Here is a 6,000-nt window from a genome sequence, read left to right as displayed (position 1 = left end):
TAATTCTGAATTCACCAAATGATCAAGAGACAGTCTTTTCATGGCAGAGAGATCAACAGTACACCTGCTCTGTCTCAGCTCCAACACTGAAAACTAAACTAAAACACACTCCAGCAAACAGGCTAAAATGAAAGTAAAAAGCTGACAGACAGCCCAGCTCCACCCACACTCTGACATCACTGATAAACACCCATTTCTCAAAGGTACATTTCTTAAACACCCATTTCTTAAAGGTACTCTCACAAGACACCTCCGCCCAAGAAAAAAAACCACATCAACTTCAAGATGGTTTCATTTTTCACCTTTTCACTATCCTTTAACAAATGCACACAGTAAATATACTTTTTCGTTTCAAAAAACAACACACGCAAACAGGTATAATAATATAGTCCATTTTTTCCCCCCGTTCTTCCTCCAACTGAAATCAGTCTCGATTGACAGTCTCATTGAACAAGAACGTCTCTGCACGATCCATCCATTCCTCTACGCCTTGGCATGTCTTGTCAGATACTTTAGTTCAATCTGATCACAGCGTCCCTTGTAATTCTACAACACATGAGCATTGGTTATCACAGCTTTCAGGCAGTCAAATGTCTGTTGAAAGTCCGCTGTCCATTGAAATTTTCGAAGTTTCTTCAGAAAGTCCATCAGTGGAGCAATCACGCGACAAAACGTTTGCACAAATGTTCGATCAAATCCACTCATGCCAAGAAATTGCATTATTTCCCTTTGTCTTGAGGGTATTGAAAACTCTTCAATAACTCTTGGTTTCACATCCAGTGTGACCATTCGACCCTGTCCGATTGTATGGCCAAGGAAAGTGACTTGAGCTTTTCCAAATTCACTTTTTGCTAGGTTTATCACCAGACCCGCCTCCTGAAGTCGATCGAATAACTCCATTGGATGTTTTTTATGTTCTTTCCATGTCTGGCTAAAAATTACCATATCGTCGATGTGTACCGCACAATTGGGTAATCCTGAAACAACTTTGTTAGTTAACTGTTGAAATGTGGCCGGCTCGTTTTTCATGCCAAATGGCATAACTTTGAATTGGTATATACACCATCTGGAGTCACAAAAGCTGAAATCTTTTGAAATCCAGTAACCTTTAAGTAAATCCAGTTTAGAAATAAAAGCTGATTGTCCCACTTTCTCAATGCAATCCTCCAAATGTGGGCTAGGATAAGAGTCTGTTCTTGTAACTGCATTAACCTTTCTATAGTCCACACACAACCGTTGGGTACCGTCTGGTTTTGGTACCATCACTATGGGTGAGCTCCATTGGCTGCAACCCACTTCAATTATGCCATTTTTAAACATACTCTCAATCTCTTTGTTAACTTGTGCCAATTTTAAAGGGTTAAGTCTGTATGGATGTTGTTTGATCGGAACAGCATTTCCCACATCTACATCATGTATAGCCATTTTAGTACTTCCCAAATTATCTCCACAAACTTGCCCACGTGATATCAATAACTCTTTCAGGTCAGTCCGTTTTTTCTCTGGAAGGAAACAACAATTTATCCCAATTTTTAAGAACATCGTAGTTTTCCAATTTAATTTGAGGGAATTCAAATTCACAGTCATCTGGATTAGGTTCGTCACTGAGTTAGAATCATTAAAACCGCCTCCTTTTTCTCTCCTTCCCTTTCAAAGTACCTTTTAAGCATATTCACATGACACACTCGGTGAGTCTTCCTTCTATCTGGTGTTTTTACCACATAATTCACCTCACTTAATTTCCTTTCAATCTGATACGGTCCACAAAACCTAGCTTTTAAAGGCTCACCTACCACTGGTAACAACACTAAAACTTTATCTCCACTGGCAAAACTACGAACTTTGGATGTCTTGTCCGCTCCCCGATTCATCACATTTTGTGCAACTTTTAATTGTCGAGCCAATTCACCTGCTCTATTTAATCGTTCAACAAAAATTGACACGTAATCCAATAATGTAATTTCCGATTTCTCACTCACCAATCTTTCCTTGATCAATTTAAGTGGTCCTCTTACCTCATGACCAAAAATTAGTTCAAAAGGACTGAATTTGGTGGACTCATTAGGTGCATCCCTAATTGCAAACAGTACGAATGGAATTCCTTTATCCCAATCCTCTGGATAATCGTGACAATAAGCCCTCAACATTGTCTTTAATGTCTGATTCCAGCTTTCTAACGCTCCCTGCAATTCTGGATGGTATGTAGTTGATTTAAATTGTTTTATTCCTAAGCTATCCATGACTTCTTTGAATAACCTTGAGGTAAAATTTGATCCTTGATCCGATTGTATTTCTGTGCGGTCCATATCTAGTAAAGAACTTAAGTAACTCCTCCACAATCTTTTTAGCTGTAATATTACGTACTGGAATGGCCCCTGGAAACCTAGTAAACACATCCATTATAGTCAAAAGATATTGATTCCCACTTTTTGTTTTAGGAAGCTGTCCTACACAATCAATTAGGACCCTTGTAAAAGGTTCCTCAAATGCTGGAATGGGTATTAAGGGTGCTGGTTTTATCACTGCTTGAGGTTTCCCTATCACTTGACATGATCGATAAAATTTAACTACATCTTTATGTAGTCCAGGCCAATAAAAATGTTTTTGTATTTTAGCTTGAGTTTTCCTTATTCCCAAATGACCTCCCCACTGGTACCTCATGTGAAACTCGCAACACCTCCTTTCTATACCCTACCGGCAATACTCCTTGATGAACTTCTGCCCATTTTTCATCCACCTTCATATGTAAAGATCTCCATTTTCTCATCAAGACATTGCTTTTACGGTAATAACACTCTGGTATACACTCAGATTCCTCTTCTGTATATGCTTTCTGATACATCCGTTTTATTTCTACATCTTTCTGTTGTAACTTCACCAATTTTCCTGAACTAAATATATCCGCCTCATCCTCCACCTGTTCTTGTTCTTTTTCAACCATCTGATCAAAAATCGTTTCTGATAATTGCACTTCAACTTCATCTTCACTCTTTGATTTCTCCTCTTGTCTTAACCTGTGACTTTACGACCTTGTTACTACACAATCCGGAAAAATCCCAGGATATTGGTCCTTCAACACTTCAGTTGTCTGATATTCCACTGGCTTATCAACCACAATAGGCACCACTCCCACCTGGGATCCAGCTATATCATTACCCAAGATAAACTGTATTCCTGGACAAGATAGTTTCTCTATTACTCCTACTACCACTTCACCACTCTTCACTGGACTTTCCAACCTTGCCTTATAAAATTGAACACTACTCCTCTCACCCTGAATTCCACATATTACCACCTTTTCTGGCAACATTCTTCCCAAACTACATAACCCCTCATCTCTTACCATTAAAGTACGATTGATAAAGTACGCACCTCGTGCGACTCGGCCGACGTTGTCTACCTCATACGCTGCAGGAAAGGATGTCCCGAAGCGTGGTACATTGGCGAGACCATGCAGACGCTGCGACAACGAATGAACGGGCATCGCGCAACAATCACCAGGCAGGAATGTTCCCTTCCAGTCGGGGAACACTTCAGCAGTCAAGGGCATTCAGCCTCTGATCTCCGGGTAAGCGTTCTCCAAGGCGGCCTTCAGGACCCGCGACAACGCAGAATCGCCGAGCAGAAACTTATAGCCAAGTTCCGCACACATGAGTGCGGCCTCAACCGGGACCTGGGATTCATGTCACATTACATTCATCCCCCACCATCTGGCCTGCAAAATCCTACCAACTGTCCTGGCTTGACACAATTCACACCTCTTTAACCTGGGGTTACCCCATCTCTGGATCTGTAAAGATTTAATCACCTGCTAATGCTCGCATTCCTAGCATTGTTTGGCATCTTTGAATTTGTCTATATATGTGTTTCTGGAACAGACCTCTTCATTCACCTGAGGAAGGAGCAGCGCTCCGAAAGCTAGTGACATCGAAACAAACCTGTTGGACTTTAACCTGGTGTTGTAAGACTTCGTACTGTGCTCTTACCATTAAAGATTGACTAGCTCCCGTATCTCTTAAAATTGTGACTTCTTTACCTGCTCCTCCTGATACACATGAGTAAACTTTACCCAAACAAGTAAATTCTTTAAAGAGATCTGGCACCTTCTTATCAATCACCTCTTGATCAGGCTGTACAATCTTTTGCACCTCCTTCGCTTCACTTGGGCTTTCCTTCATCACTTTCACAAACCCCACTGTCTTATCCTGTTTTACCACAGCAGCCTTCCCAGTGCTTTTCTTCAACCACAAACACTGTGACTTTACATGGCCTAGTTTATTACAGTGAAAACATTTGAAACTTTTCATGTTTCTTCCACCCTCCTGGATTTCCTTTTTCGTCTGAGGTACACTCCCCTTATTATCTCCCATCAGATCACCTTTACCTTTCCCACTTCAGTATTTCTCATGTCCCCAGTTTCTATCCCCCACAGGCTGAAACTGATGTCAGAAACCAAGCTTTGATTTATGAACTAATTCATAATCATCTGCCATTTCTGCTGCTAACCTCACAGTTTTAACCCTCTGCTCTTCCACACGCGTTCTCAGGAATTGAATTTTTAAACTCCTCCAAAAGCATAATTTCTCTGAGAGCTTCATACGTTTGGTTTATTTGCAAAGCCCTTATCCACCTATCAAAATTACTGTTTGATCCTTTCAAACTCCGTGTATGTTTGACCAAATTCTTTCCTTAAATTTCTAAACCTTTGTCTGCAAGTTTCAGGCACTAGTTCATATGCTCCGAAGATGGATTTTTTCACCTCCTCATACGTCCCAGATACCTCCTCCGATAGCGATGCAAACACTAGCCCTACCTACCAACTTAGTTTGAATCAGTAATACCCACATGTCCTGTGGCCATTTCATTTGTTTAGCTACCTTCTCAAATGAAATGAAAAAGGTTTCCACCTCCTTCTCATCAAACATTGGGAATGGTTGGACATATTTAAATAGATCCCCACCATGCCTTCGACTTTGACGCTCTTTCTCATTATCCTCATCACTATCATCTAACTGTACGTTTCCCTTTAAGTCTGCCAATCTTAACTGACTGTCATGTTTCATGGCATTTTCTTCAGTTCAAACTCTCACTCTTTATCTTTTTCCCTGATCTGTATCTCCCTTTCTCTTTGTTCTGCTCGGGCTATTCTTTCTTTTCTCCTTTCTTCTCTTTCCTTTTCTTTTTCCTCTCTCTCTCTCTCTTTCGTATTAAAGCTGCTTTAATTCTTTCTCATGTTCCATTTGTTTAATTTGTAACTGAATTTTTGCCATTTCCAATGAGTCAAACTGTACCTCAGGCAACTTTAAATGCTTAGCCACTGTCATAATTACCTCATCTTTTCGCATTTTGTCAGATAATTTTAACTGCAATGTTTTTGCCAAATCTAAGTTTGCTTTTAGTCTCTGTCCGTAAGGTACTGCTTGTGACCGTCTCCACCCCAAAAAACTTCAGAGCCTCTGAAAGAGCCATTGTCCACAACACACTCCCCACTTAAACAAAAATACCACACCTGAAAAGCAACCACAATATGCTCACCCTTCACTGTCTTTAAGTTCACTAAGCCAATCTAATAGATAGACTTTTATCCCCCTCGAGCCCCCAATTTGTTATGGGCCAGGGTTTAGAGAACCCCTAAGTGTATCATGGAGTTCACCTGACCCACAACTTTTAATAGATTGTGGTATGGGGAACAGACGGCCCACTCTACAGGTGTGGTACAGCAGAAATGGAAAAGTATTTTTAAAGCAAAACAATGTTTATTCTATGAACTCAAGTTAACCTTTTTAAAACATAGTGAACATCTTAGCAACCATCAATTCAAATACAACCCCCAAAGAATACAACACTAAGTAATCCTTAATAACTTCCCAAACATCCAGAAGACAAAAGAAACACCTTTTAACAGTAGCATATTAGGTTTACATTCACTACTGAAAACATTTATAATTTTGAATTCATAGAACATAGAACAATACAGCGCAGTACAGGCCCTTCGGCCCA

This window comes from Scyliorhinus torazame, chromosome 2 (assembly GCF_047496885.1).
Source record: "Scyliorhinus torazame isolate Kashiwa2021f chromosome 2, sScyTor2.1, whole genome shotgun sequence".
NCBI classification, from domain to species: Eukaryota; Metazoa; Chordata; class Chondrichthyes; order Carcharhiniformes; family Scyliorhinidae; genus Scyliorhinus; species Scyliorhinus torazame.
This window is presented reverse-complemented; position numbering follows the sequence as displayed.